Below are 14,949 nucleotides of genomic sequence, written 5' to 3'. Positions count from 1 at the left end.
TATCTCTGAGAACTCCTGGAGGACAAGTGAAGTCTCAGAAGACAGGAGAAGAGCAAACACAGAACCTATCTTTAAAAAGGGGAACAAAGAGGACCCAGGGGATTATAGACCAGTTTGTCTAAATTTGATACCTGTTAAGATAGTGGAACAAATTAGTAATCAGTTTGTAAGTACCTGGAGGATAATAGGATTATAAGAAATAGTATGGATTTGTCAGGAACAAATCATGCCATGCCTACCCAAATCCCTTCTTTGTTATTTACCTAGTGGATGAGGAGAAGCAGTTTATGTGCTATCTTGATTTTAGTAAGGCTGTTGACAGAGTCCCACAAGACATTCTCATAAGCAAACTAGAGAAATGTGGTTTAGGTGATATTACTACAAAGGGCTCACAACTGGGTGACAAACCTTACTCAAAGAGTACATATCAATGGTTCAGTGTCAAGCTGGGAGAGCCTGTGTCATGGTGTCCCACAGATGTCCATCCTGGGACCAGTATTATTCAATATTTTTCATGAATGACTTGGATAATGGAGTGGAGAGTATGCTCATAAAATTTGCAGATGACACCAAGCTGGTAGGACTTGCAAGCACTTTGGAAGACAGGATTAGACTTCAGAATGACTTTGACAACTTGGAGAATTGAGCTGAATTCAATAAGATGAAATTCAATAAAGAGAAGTTCAGTGTCCGTCATTTAGGAAGGAAAAATCAAATGCACAACTAGAAAATGGGGAATAACTGGCTAGGTGGTGGTAATGCTGAAATGGATCTGGGAGTGATAGTGGATCACACACTGAATAGCTTCCATATGAGGAGAGGTTAATAAGACTGGGACATTTCAGCTTGGAAAAGAGACGACTAAGGGGGGGATATGATTGAGGTCTATACAATCATGACTGGTGTGGGGAAAATAAATCATCAAGTGTTATTTACTCCTCATAACACAAGAACCAGGGGTCACCAAATGAAATGAATAGGCAGCAGCTTTAAAACAAACAAAAGGAAGTATTTCTTGACACAACACACAGTCAAACTGCCTGTTCCTAGAGAAGGGCAGCAAAGGTGTGACAAGATTATGACTATCAACAGATGGCTCAGGCAGTGGTGCTATAAGGAGGGCTTTGGGATGTATGGCCACTGGGAGGCATTCATGGACAGAGGACAGTTTTCTCGGGATGGACTTCATCTGAGTAGGGAAGGAAATAGACTTCTAGGATGGAGGCTGGCACAACTGATTAAGAGAGCTTTAAACTAGGAATTTGGGGGAGATGGTTGGGAGATGTCCAGGTAATCTCCACTCCGGATTTTAGCATTGAGAGGGAAGAAAACGAAGTAAGAAAGGATTCAGCCATGGGTAGGAGAATGGCTATAAGGAGGAAGGGCAGTGTGGATACCAGTCTAATAGGTTATACTGGCTGTAGAATGACCGTGCCTAATAGGGTACAGAATGTGAGCGAGGCCAAAGAGCAAAAATTAAGATGTTTGTACACCAATGCGAGGAGCCTAGGTAACAAAATGGAGGAACTAGAGCTACTGGTGCAGGAAATGAAAACAGATATTATAGGGATAACAGAAACAGGGTGGAATAGGAGTCATGACTGGACTACAGCTATTGAAGGGTATGTGCTGTTTAGGAAAGACCGAAATAAAGGTAAAGGTGGTGGAGTAGCATTGTATATCAATGATGAGGTAGAATGTAAAGAAATAAGAAGCGATGGAATGGATAAGACAGAGTCCGTCTGGGCAAAAATTACGTTGGGGAAGAAAACTATTAGAGCCTCCCCTGGGATAGTGCTTGGGGTGTGCTATAGACCGCCGGGATCTAATTTGGATATGGATAGAGCCCTTTTAAATGTTTTTAATAAAGTAAATACTAATGGAAACTGCGTGATCATGGGAGACTTTAACTTCCCAGATATAGACTGGAGGACGAGTGCTAGTAATAATAATAGGGCTCAGATTTTCCTAGATGCGATAGCTGATGGATTCCTTCATCAAGTAATTGCTGAACCGACTAGAGGGGATGCCATTTTAGATTTGGTTTTGGTGAGTAGTGAGGACCTCACAGAAGAAATGGTTGTAGGGGATAATCTTGGTTCAAGTGATCATGAGCTAATTCAGTTCAAACTGAATGGAAGGATTAACAAAAATAAATCTGCAACTAGGGTTTTTGATTTCAGAAGGACTGACTTTCAAAAATTAAGGAAATCAGTTAGGGAAGTGGATTGGACTGAAGAACTTATGGATCTAAAGGCAGAGAAGGCCTGGGATTACTTTAAATCAAAGCTGCAGAAGCTATCGGAAGCCTGCATCCCAAGAAAGGGGAAAAAATTAATCGGCAGGAGTTGTAGACCAGCTGGATGATTAAGAAAAAGCAGAAAGCATACAGGGAGTGGAAGATGGGAGGGATCAGCAAGGAAAGCTACCTTACTGAGGTCAGAACATGTAGGGATAAAGTGAGACAGGCTAAAAATCAAGTAGAGTTGGACCTTGCAAAGGGAATTAAAAGAAATAGGTTCTATAGCTATATAAATAAGAAAACAAAGAAAGAAGAAGTGGGACCGCTAAACACTGAGGATGGAGTGGAGGTCAAGGATAATCTAGGTATGGCCCAATATCTAAACAAATACTTTGCCTGAGTCTTTAATAAGGCTAAAGAGGATCTTAGGGATAATGGTAGCATGACAAATGGGAATGAGGATATGGAGGTAGATATTACCATATCTGAGGTAGAAGCAAAACTCAAATAGCTTAATGGGACTAAATCGGGGGGCCCAGGTAATCTTCATCCAAGAATATTAAAGGAATTGGCACCCAAAATTGCAAGCCCATTAGCAAGAATTTTTAATGAATCTGTAAACTCAGGGGCTGTACCATATGATTGGAGAATTACTAACATAGTTCCTATTTTTGAGAAAGGGAAAAAAAAGTGATCTGGGTAACTACAGGCCTGTTAGTTTGACATCTGTAGTATGCAAGGTCTTGGAAAAAATTTTGAAGGAGAAAGTAGTTAAGGACATTGAGGTCAATGGTAAATGGGACAAAATACAACATGGTTTTACAAAAGGTAGATCGTGCCAAACCAACCTGATCTCCTTCTTTGAGAAAGTAACAGATTTTTTAGACAAAGGAAACGCAGTGGATCTAATTTACGTAGATTTCAGTAAGGCGTTTGATGCGGTGCCACATGGGGAATTATTAGTTAAATTGGAAAAGATGGGGATCAATATGAAAATTGAAAGGTGGATAAGGAATTGGTGAAAGGCGAGACTGCAACGGGTCCTACTGAAAGGTGAACTGTCAGGTTGGAGGGAGGTTACCAGTGGAGTTCCTCAAGGATCAGTTTTGGGACCAATCTTATTTAATCTTTTTATTACTGACCTCAGCACAAAAAGTGGGAGTGTGCTAATAAAGTTTGCGGATGATACAAAGCTGGGAGGTATTGCCAATTTAGAGAAGGACCGGGATATCCTACAGGAGGATCTGGATGACCTTGTAAGCTGGAGTAATAGTAATAGGATGAAATTTAATAGTGAGAAGTGTAAGGTTATGCATTTAGGGATTAATAACAAGAATTTTAGTTATAAACTGGGGACGCATCAATTAGAAGTAACAGAGGAGGAGAAGGACCTTGGAGTATTGGTTGATCATAGGATGACTATGAGCCACCAATGTGATATGGCCGTGAAAAAAGCTAGTGTGGTCTTGGGATGCATCAGGAGAGGTATTTCCAGTAGAGATAAGGAGGTTTTAGTACCGTTATACAAGGCACTGGTGAGACCTCACCTGGAATACTGTGTGTAGTTCTGGTCTCCTATGTTTAAGAAGGATGAATTCAAACTGGAACAGGTACAGAGAAGGGCTACTAGGATGATCCGAGGAATGGAAAACTTATCTTATGAAAGGAGACTCAAGGAGCTTGGCTTGTTTAGCCTAACTAAAAGAAGGTTGAGGGGAGATATGATTGCGCTCTATAAATATATCAGAGGGATAAATACCGGAGAGGGAGAGGAATTATTTAAGTTCAGTACCAATGTGGACACAAGAACAAATGGATATAAACTGTCCATCGGGAAGTTTAGACTTGAAATTAGACGAAGGTTTCTAACCATCAGAGGAGTGAAGTTTTGGAATAGCCTTCCAAGGGAAGCAGTGGGGGCAAAAGATCTATCTGGCTTTAAGATTAAACTCGATAAGTTTATGGAGGAGATGGTATGATGGGATAACATGATTTTGGTAATTAATTGATCTTTAAATATTCATGGTAAATAGGCCTAATGGCCTGTGATGGGATGTTAGATGGGGTGGGATCTGAGTTACGCAGGAAAGAATTTTCTGTAGTATCTGGCTGGTGAATCTTGCCCATATGCTCAGGGTTTAGCTGATCACCATATTTGGGGTCGGGAAGGAATTTTCCTCCAGGGCAGATTGGAAGAGGCCCTGGAGGTTTTTCGCCTTCCTCTGTAGCATGGGGCACGGGTCACTTGCTGGAGGATTCTCTGCTCCTTGAAGTCTTTAAACCATGATTTGAGGACTTCAATAGCTCAGACATAGGTGAGAGGTTTTTCGCAGGAGTGGGTGGGTGAGATTCTGTGGCCTGCGTTGTGCAGGAGGTCAGACTAGATGATCATAATGGTCCCTTCTGACCTTAATATCTATGAATCTATGAAACTCTTTGTCAGAGGAGGTTGTGAAGGCCATGACTATAATGTCTCTGCCTCTTTGAGCTTTGACAACACAATTCCCAAGTGTTTTGTGCGATCATACCAAATGTTGCTGAACACCATTATATCGGCAACGTAGGCCCTTTCAAAGTCCTGTAATATATTTAACACCTGGTTGACCAGCCACTGAAAAGTAGCTCCTGCATTAATTAACCCAAATGGTAACATTCCGAACTCCTATAGTCCCATGTCAGTGCATCCTCATCTAAAGGAATTTGCCAGCATCCCTTAACTATGTCAAAAGAGCTGAGATATTTAGCTTTGCTCAAGGTATCCAGCATAGTATCCATCCCAGGCATGGGATAAGCATCTGGCACTGTGACAGCCCTGAGCTTTTTATGATCAACACAAAACCTTCCAGTGTTGTTTTTCTTAGGGACCAAGACCTCGGGTGTCACCCGAGAGCTGTCAGACCCCTTAATCGCTCCGAGGCCCAGCATGCTTTGTATCTGTGTGAATTTACGCTTGTACCTCTGCAGTGGTATGGTAGGCCCTGCTGGGAGACGGCTGTGGTACTACGGTAATGATTTTAGCTGTCAGCAGGTGAGTTTTCCCTGGCTTGCTAGAAAACACTTGTCTGTGTGCTTGCAGTGCAGATAACACCTCTGCCTTTTCAGCTGGTGTTAATTCTCTGCAGATATCGATGCTTTCCAGAGATGACTCAGTTTGGCATTCAGCCATCAAATCAATGAGGTGGCGGACCACGCTTTCCACAATTGCACAGCAGATCATGTTTACCATGGCTTTCTTGTTGTCATAAGCTTTAAGTCTCTTTACATTCACGCCCTGTGGGACAGGATTACCATGAAGCCTTTAAACAAGATATTGATCTTCATTTACCCTTTCTATCACCTCAAAAGGGCCTTCCCAAGAATTTTGCATTTTGTATTTTCTCACAGGGCTTAATACTAACACCAAGTCCCCCAGTTCTAAGTGTGTTTTCAGGTATGTTGGTCATACCACACCTTTCATTTGGACTGACTGTCCCTGAGGTTAGTCTGAACTATTTCCATCCTGTCCTTTAACTTTTGCTGAACCTTTGTACTTATTCAGTTACAGGCTCCTCTTCTGCCCCAGTATCTCCTTCCCAGGAGCCTCAGATAAGATCTATGGCACTTTCCTTCTGTATAGAAGATCAAATGGGGCAAACCCTGTAGACTCTTGTGAATAGCAAATAAGGTAACAATTCATTGTAATAAGGTAACAATTCAACCCAGTCTTGGGCTCAACAGTATTGGGCTCAGACTTAGGCTCATCTCTGGGCATACAGTCCCATCATTGATTTCAATGTCCCATTAAATCTCTCCACCAGTCTGTTTGTCTCTGGATGATATAGGGCACCCCACACAGCCTCCATAACTCACTGAATATCTGAGACATGAAATTTGACCCACAGTCAGATAAAATCTCTTTAGGGAAACCCACTCAGCTAAAAATAGTGAAAAGGGCTCTTGCCACAGAATCAGCCTCTGTTAGTTAGAGCAACTACTTCAGGGTACCTAATAGCAAAATCCAATACCCCCAGTATATATCTTCCCCCCTCTGGGTAGGCCATGGCATAGGGCCTTCAATATCCATTGCTATCCTATAAAATGCGTCTTGTATTACAGGCAATGGGCAGAGAGGAACTTTCTGGGGTCCTACATGACTTTCCCTTTTTTGACATAATTCACAGGACCTGCAATCATTCTTCAAAAAGAAAAGGAGTACTTGTGGCACCTTAGAGACTAACAAATTTATTTGAGCATAAGCTTTCATGAGCTACAGCTCACTTCATCGGATGCATTCAGTGGAAAATACTGGGAGATTTATATACATAGAGAACATGAAACAATGGGTGTTACCATACACACTGTAACCAGAATGATCACTTAAGGTGAGCTATTACCAACAGGAGAGCGGGGGTTGGGGGGGACCTTTTGTAGTGATAATCAAGGTGGGCCATTTCCAGCAGTTGACAAGTCTGAGGAACAGTGTGGGGTGGAGGTGGGGGATAAACATGGGGAAATAGTTTTACTTTGTATAATGACCCATCCACTCCCAGTCTCTATTCAAGCCAAAGTTAATTGTATCCAGTTTGCAAATTAATTCCAATTCAGCATTCTCTCGTTGGAGTCTGTTTTTGAAGTTTTTTTGTTGATGTATTCCCACTTTTAGGTCTGTAAGCGAGTGACCAGAGAGATTGAACTGTTCTCCAACTGGTTTTTGAATGTTATTATTCTTGATGTCTGATTTGTGTCCATTTATTCTTTTACGTAGAGATTGTCCAGTTTGACCAATGTACATGGCAGAGGGGCATTGCTGGCACATGATGGCATATATCACATTGGTAGATGTGCAGGTGAACGAGCCTCTGATGGTGTGGCTGATGTGATTAGGCCCTATGATGGTGTCCCCTGAATAGATATGTGGGCACAGTTGGCAACGGGCTTTGTTGCAAGGATAGGTTCCTGGGTTAGTGGTTCTGTTGTGTGGTGTGTGGTTGCTGGTGAGTATTTGCTTCAGGTTGGGGGGCTGTCTGTAAGCAAGGACTGGCCTGTCTTCCAAGATCTGTGAGAGTGATGGGTCGTCCTTCAGGATATCCTTGATGATGCGTTGGAGAAGTTTTAGTTGGGGGCTGAAGGTGATGGCTAGTGGCGTTCTGTTATTTTCTTTGTTGGGCCTGTCCTGTAGTAGGTGACTTCTGGGTACTCTTCTGGCTCTGTCAATCTGTTTCTTCACTTCAGCAGGTGAGTATTGAAGTTGTAAGAATGCTTGATAGAGGTCTCGTAGGTGTTTGTCTCTGTCTGAGGGGTTGGAGCAAATGCGGTTGTATCGTAGAGCTTGGCTGTAGACAATGGATCGTGTGGTGTGGTCTGAATGAAAGCTGGAGGCATGTAGGTAGGAATAGCGGTCAGTAGGTTTCCGGTATAGGGTGGTGTTTATGTGACCATTGCTTATTAGCACCGTAGTGTCCAGATCTCTTCTGTGTGGACTGGTCCAGGCTGAGGTTGATGGTGGGATGGAAATTGTTGAAATCATGGTGGAATTCCTCAAGGGCTTCTTTTCCATGGGTCCAGATGATAAAGATGTCATCAATGTATTCTTTTTGCGAATACAGACTAACACGGCTGCTACTCTGAAACCTGTCATTACGCAAGGCACTGAATTTAGCCATATGGAGTGGAAATCTATCAACTTCATGAAAAATCTCATACAGATACAGACAGACATCATCTTCCTTTCCAAATGCAAACAGATGAACGTCATACCAAAAGGACTGAAGGTAAAAAAATCCATAGAACTCTAAGGCTTGTCCATTACGATTGTAATGGAGTGGTTTCCATGCCAATTACAATCTACACACCATCCAGACTATGCTGACGGCCACTGTCACAGAACACTCTATGCCACAAGCCTTAGAGCTTGTGCCACATGGGTTTTTTTACCCACGAAAGCTTGTGCCCAAATAAATCTGTTTGTCTTTAAGGTGCCACCGGACTCCAAAAGAGACTAGTGATTTTGGGTGCCCAACCAGGTGCTTGGCTGGCTGCTTCTGACTCACATGCTTGGGGTGATCGCCATGTGTGGGGTCAGACTTGCAGTGGCCTTGGGGGTTTCACCTTCCTCTGCAGTGTGGGGCGTGGGTCACTTGTCAGTGTCATCTGAGCAGCTCTCACCTAGTCAATTCCCTGCCATTGCTGGGGCCTCGGTTCACTGCCGTCTCTCCTGACAATTCTCACAACAGTTCAGTCTCCTCAGGACTGAAATACTATGGTCTAAATTCAGTTGCTGGGTTTACTGTGCGGGTGCTGGGGTGGTGCTGATGGCTTGTGATATATGGGATGTCAGATGACACGATCTGGTGGTCCTTCTGGCCTTGAAGTCTGTGATCTGCACAAGTGGCTAAAACTCAGAGGGATTATAGGATTTGGCTGGGACCCTTCCTGTTCCCACAAAGCCTTCAGCCTTCAGTTTCAATTTGAATCCTCTGACAGATGAGCTCCGTTCGCTATAATGATTTGAAGGCTGCCTGCTTTAAAACAGAGAATGCACATGAGCTATCCCAGCTAGTCCCAGCCATTTTCTAGTGCAGACCCAGGACAGAACCTCTTTCCTCAATGTAGCTGGTTGTTGCCCTGCTCCTCCAATATGGGTCCTATGAAAACCAGGACCCAGCGATCCCCATGCCCTGCCCCCTTGCCATCGCCCTGTCTCCCACTTGACATTGCAGGTACCCCCCATATATCAGCGATCTGCTTGGTCACTGGGAGCCAATCACCATGTCCCTTTTGGTAGGCTTGGACTCCCCTCCTACCCAGAGACACAGGGCCACTTTACTTGGCTACCTAATCTCTAATGGATGAAATTCAAAGCTGTTCTACTCTTTCTAGGCTAGTGATTCTGACCATGTTACAACAGAGAAAGGTTTCAGGAGCCCCAGCCCCTCTAGCCATTAAGTCAGAGGCAGGGGGTGTTGTTATAATGTTGGAGGACCACCTGTATCTCCTGTTTCTCTTTGCTCTCTCAGACCTTTCTTAAACAGCAAAATATTTAAGTCATTCTGAACTATATTTGATGCCCCCTGAGTAACAGTGGCTGTCTTCCAAGGAATGGTTCATAATCAGCCCCAAAAAATCCAGGCCTGCCACATAACTTCCTCAGCTGAGAGAGCCTTCCTCCTCTTTCTTATGGGGGATGGATGGTCTAGTAGCTAAAGCACTAATCTGTGGTTCCATTCCTTGCTCTGCCACTGACGTGCTTAGGCAAGACGGTGAGGGGTTATACTTCCCTACCTCACACGGGTGTTGCAGGGATAAATTCTGTTATGCTGCAAGGTGCTAATGACCACTGTGGACCCCGCACTTGAGAGCAGGAACGACTTGCCCAAGATCACACGGCAGGTCTGTGGCAAAGGCAGGAAGAGAAGCCTCAGGTTAGCATCCTCGCCACTAGGCCACAGAGTCAAGGACGGAACAGGGCTTCTGGAGATAGAGCCATTTCATAGAGTTTTCCTGCCCACTGGACCCTCCGCCTCCCCTCAGTTTCCCATTCAGCCTGACTTCTCCCTGTGCTCATTCCGACAACATTAAGTCAGCACAACCCAGCAAATAATGTCACGAGGGACTTTCTGTTACAGGAAGCTCTTACACACAAGTTTCTATTTACATCAGCATCTCCACTGAACCAGAGCTGACCCTGCTTCGCACTCACGTATCATTAACCTGCTGACGAACTGCACAAGGAACTGTCCTGCCCCAAGAGCCGCTAACTAGAAACAGAGCAGTAGATATGTAGAATGATCTGAACCCACAATAACGTTCTGGGGCCAGTCTACAGATTCAGAGCCAGCTTAGTCAGCTTCGGCCCAAACATCCCTTTGAAATGCGGGAAGAGAAGGGAATCCCTTCGATCTGGACCCTACCCGAGTCTCATGGACAGACCTCCCAAGTACCTGTTTTGCAGAAAAAATTTGGCCCATTCAGGCAGCCTGTGACCCTGCACAGGAAGCCAGGAGTTCAACTCTTACCTCTCCTGACTGCTGCTTACATTTCCATGGGCTCCCCAGCCCTTATTACTGATCAGTGTCTCCTGCCTCTAGCCTGCAAGGGCACCCTCCTCGGAGCAGGAAAGAGCTGGGATGGGGCATGGAGAGGACGGAGGCTTGGCTCTATGCCCCAGTGCACAAGGCAGCAGAGCTCTCCCAGTGTGCTGGGGGAAGTACGTTGGGCCAAGCACAGAACACATGCAAGGTGCATCCCTCCCCCCCAACACTCAGAGCAGGGGGAAAGTGGGAAATAGAGGGCGATTCTGAGTCATAGTAGAGTTCCTGGGCTGCTCCTGGAACAGTGCAACCATGTGGTGCCCCTTGCCTGGGACAAAGCCGTGACTGAACCCTTGAGGAGCAGCCCCAGAAAGTGCAGTGCCTCACAAACACCCCTCTGAGTCACAATGCGTCCCTGGCTTCCCCCTTGTAATGCTGGAGCTTCTTCCCTGGATCCTCCCCTGCATGCGCGCACACACACACACTGTGCTGGTTCAGGCTCACTTACCTGGCCAGCAGGTAGGGGAGGAGGAACCAAGGCTCCACCCCTTCCTTCCTCTTCCCCATCCACTCCCCAGCAACATGCTCCAGACATGGGAGTAAATGGACAAGGAGCTCCCTTACGCCCACAAACTCAGAACCAAGTTCTAGGTGGCCCAGCAAGAGGAGTCAAGAGAGTTCTTACTCCCTCACACAGCTCACCGGGGGCACGTAGTCTGAGGCACGGTCTAGCCCAGGAACTCACAAGGGTTAAGTTGCTAAATGGCAGGGGGGTCGTGGTGTAGAGAGAGATTGAGAATCCCTGATCCAGCGTTCTGTTACGATGAGATCCACCCCAAGCAACAGTTTGGAAAGCCCTGTCTTTGCGTACATAGCCCAACGCTGCACCCGTGTTCTTTAAGGGTTATCGCACGTTGCAAACTCATGCCCAATGTGCTGCCCATTCCCAGCCCTAGGTCTCTGTCCAGTGTATATTCCCAACACATTTCCACCCCCCCCACAAGCTGTCCCATGAGCACTGGGGTTGCACACTCTGAGCCATTCATTAGGACAGTGTGGATTGCTTCCCCGTGTGCTACCCCCACATTGAGTGGGAGCCAGTGCGCAGGGGAAGGGGTCATAGCCCTGCCCACCCCCCTGTGAGAGATTTGCTCACCCAGGGAGTGAAGGGGGCGAATGGTTATTTGTCTGCAAACAGACTGAGGTTTTGATACGTGCTGCTTCGCAGCTGTTACTCTCAACAGCAAATATACACGGCTGCCCGCAAACCTCCTTCCTGGTTTGCTCTTCTCTCTGGGCTAGGAGCGAGGCATGGGCCTCTCTTCCTGCTCTGGCTTCCTCCCCACAGCTTGAGAGTTAAAAATGTTCCTAAATTGATTTTGTTAGGGTGAAGTTTTAAAAGCTCTCTGGGTTTGTTTATTTGCCCCACACACTTTACCTGCCCATGGATGTTCCTCAGGGGGCTGTTAATGGCATCCAGCCACTCAGTAGGTTGCGGAATAGGAACTGTGGTTGTTCCCAGAAGCAGGAGGTATTTTGACCTAGTTATTTATCCTTTATTCTACGGTAGCTCCGAGAGACACCCCCCCACACTGAAATTGGTGCCCCATTGTGCCAGGTGCCGCACAGACCCCGACTGAGATTTGGGCCCCATTGTGCCAGGTGCTGCAGAGGCACACGGTGACCAAGTCCTGGTTCTCAGAACACCCCAGGGTCACACACCAGGAGGCAGGTCCCTTGCTCACAATTCCAAGGCCACCTTCTCAGTCAGAAAGAAAAGGAGGACTTGTGGCACCTTAGAGACTAACCAATTTATTTGAGCATGAGCTTTCGTGAGCTACAGCTCACTTCATCGGATGCAGTGAGCTGTAGCTCACGAAAGCTCATGCTCAAATAAATTGGTTAGTCTCTAAGGTGCCACAAGTCCTCCTTTTCTTTTTGCGAATACAGACTAACACGGCTGTTACTCTGAAACTTCTCAGTCAGCACTCTCCCAAAAAGCTTCCTCTCAGGGACTCGCTACAAGAAAGCCAAGAGTCAGCCAGAGAGGCACGGCTTGCTTTCTGACTGCTTCTGACTCTCTCTCTCACACCCACATACACCCAACCAATAACTGCCCCATCTCCTGCGTTTGACATTCAGTCCCATGGAATTCCCTCAGCCCATCTGATTTAGTTTCTGATTAGCCTGGCCATGTGGCCAGTAAATTGGCTCCTATTGTTTCCAGCACCGGTTCACAAAGGGGCATTTAATTATTCCTTCCATTCAGTCTTAACAGAAGGCGGTTAGAAGCTCCCACCATCAGCATAAATCATGTCTCTGGACCCCAGTGGTCTTTAGCACATTCTGTAATAATAGAGTTTCTCCCTGCAGCACCTCGGTGAGGTAGGGCAGTACTATCCCTGATCTACAGCAGGGGAGTAGAGACACAGGGTAGATTAACTGTCTTACCTAAGCATGTCAGAGCAAGGAACAGAACCACAGGGCTCCCAGGCTAGGGCCTTAGCTACTAGACCTTCCATCCCACCCTAAGAGATGGGGGAAGGTTCTCTCAGCGCAGGAAGTTATGTGGCAGGCCTAGATTTTGGTGGTGATTGTGATCCATTCCTTCCCCCCCATTGGGAGACTGTACAGCCACTGTTTGTGGCCGGGCAGCAAATATAGTTCAGAATGACTTGAATACTCTGCTATTTAAGAAAGGGCTGAGAGACCAAAGGGAAACAGGTGGTGCAGGTGTCCCCCTTCCCCACACTGTAACAACGCCCCCTGTCTCTGACTTAATGTCTAGATGAGCTGGGGCTCCTGAAACCTCTGTCTGTGGTAACATGGGTAAGAATCTCTGACTAGCCTAGAAAGAACAGAGCAGGTTTGAAGTTCACCCATGAGAGAATAGATAGCAAAGTAAAGTGAGGATCCCACTGGAAATCCCCGGGCAGCTGCACTTTGGAATTCTTGTCCCACTCGCTCCAATTGGCCATGAAGTTTCATGGAGTTGGGGCTTCTCTAGTGGGCTGGGAGTTTGCACCTGAAAGTGGCAGACGTGTTTTCCTCTAAATCAGTCTCCTTTCTTATCTGTTCTACTGTTGAGTAACAGGACAGTCAGGCTTGTCCACAGCTACAGTAACTGACGACTGTTCAAAAGCAGAGCTACTCAGAGCTAGGAGTGGCCAACCCCTGAGAGTTGGGATAAAGAGACACTCCCAGAGCAGGGCCCTCCCTGTCCTCCCCAGCAGCATCCTGGGTGTTGGACTCCTCCCTCTGGCTTGGACTGAGCCACTAAAGAGTCATTTCCCAGTAAGACCCTGCAATCAGATCAACTGTTACTTTGAAAACATCACGGGATAGACCAGTTGACATTGGCTGGGTGAAGAAACACCCTCTGCTGTATAAAGCTCTGCACAGACTGTATCTGCCCTTCTTGCAACAGTTCCTGCTCTTGGATCTGCAGCCCTGTGAGGTGTTTGAAGAGAAAGGTGAGATTTATGGGGGTTACTTTGAAAAGTTCATCTCCCTGTGTATGGTGTTTTAAAATACGAATTGATGTCAGATAGTAGCAGAAACAAGAGATAGCAATGTATTTAACTACACTGGATAGTCAATCAAATCTGAGAGAGAAGGATATTTATGCATCAGCATTATTATTTACCCTAAAAGAATACTAAGGGTAAGTTCGGTGAGGCTGAGGAATGGTCTTTTCAGGGGAAGAGGCAGGACAACACGGTTATAAGAAATAGCCAGCATGGTTTTGTCAAGAACAAATCATCCCCACCCAACCTAATTTCCTTCTTTGTCAGGGTTACTGGGCTAGTGGACAGGGTGAAGCAGTAGTTGTTGTTTAGTTTGATTTTTAGTAAACCTTTTGACAGTGCCACATGCCAGTCTCATAAAGAAGCCAGGGAAATGTGGTCTAGATTAAATTACTATAAAGTGGGTGCACAACTGGTTGAAAGACCATACTCAAAAACTAGCGGTCAAACTAGGAGGAAACTAGTGGGGTCCCACTGGGGTCTGTCCTACGTCCAGTGCTATTCAATATTTTCATTAATTACTGGATAATGGAGTGTGATTATAAAAAGTGCAGATGACACCAAGCGGGCAGGGGTTGCAAGCACTTTGGAGGACAGGATTAGAAATCAAGTGACCCTGATATATTGGAGAATTGGTCTGAAATCAACAAGATGAAATTCAATAAAGATGAGTGCAAAGTATTTCACTTAGGAAGCAAAAATCAAATGCACAGATATAACTTGGGAATAACTGGCTAGGTGGTAAAACTGCTGAAAATGATCTGGGGGTTACAGTGGATCACAAACTGGGTACAAGTTAACAATGGGATGCTGTTGCGAAAAAGGCTAATATCACTCTGGGGTGCATTAACAGGAATGTTGTATGTAAGACTCAAAATAGTGTTTCTTATACACATTCCTTGAACACATGAAGAAACAATGCCCTAAGTATGGCGAATCCAAATACAATCCCTGATCCATCCAGGTTAACGTACCGACCCTCGAGTCAGAGACTTCAGTGGTACCAGAGGGGGTGCTAGTTAATGTTATCAGCTCTGACCTCCTGGAGGTAGATCAAGAGCTCATTCAACAGGCCAAGATAAATGGTAATGTGTGGCGCGGTGGTCAAAGTTGCATGTAGGGTTGGGATTGGGCTGAAAGCAGCGCTGATACCAGGTCTGGAGGCAGGCTG

The 14,949-nt window shown here is 45.7% G+C and overlaps 1 protein-coding gene and 1 long non-coding RNA gene across 2 annotated transcripts in view; one reads left to right on the top strand and one right to left on the bottom strand.

Annotated features, from left to right (window-relative positions):
* Positions 1-5,800: 5,800 nt before the first annotated feature.
* Positions 5,801-14,949, top strand: part of LOC141988580 (uncharacterized) — a 186,393-nt gene continuing 177,244 nt past the window's right edge. The window contains exons 1-3 of the mRNA XM_074954423.1: positions 5,801-5,906; positions 6,403-6,603; positions 7,828-7,992. The gene's annotated coding sequence lies outside the window, so the exon portion shown is untranslated. The remainder of the gene's footprint in view (positions 5,907-6,402; positions 6,604-7,827; positions 7,993-14,949) is intronic.
* Positions 9,538-10,368, bottom strand: LOC141988617 (uncharacterized). Its single transcript, XR_012639788.1, has 2 exons — positions 10,237-10,368; positions 9,538-9,612 (listed from the first exon to the last, which is right to left on the bottom strand). It is a non-coding gene; the product is annotated as an uncharacterized LOC141988617 (long non-coding RNA).

The sequence above is a fragment of the Natator depressus genome, chromosome 6, assembly GCF_965152275.1.
Source record: "Natator depressus isolate rNatDep1 chromosome 6, rNatDep2.hap1, whole genome shotgun sequence".
Lineage (NCBI taxonomy): Eukaryota > Metazoa > Chordata > Testudines > Cheloniidae > Natator > Natator depressus.
The sequence above is the reverse complement of the archived record's forward strand: the minus strand, read 5'-3'. Positions and strand labels throughout refer to the sequence as shown.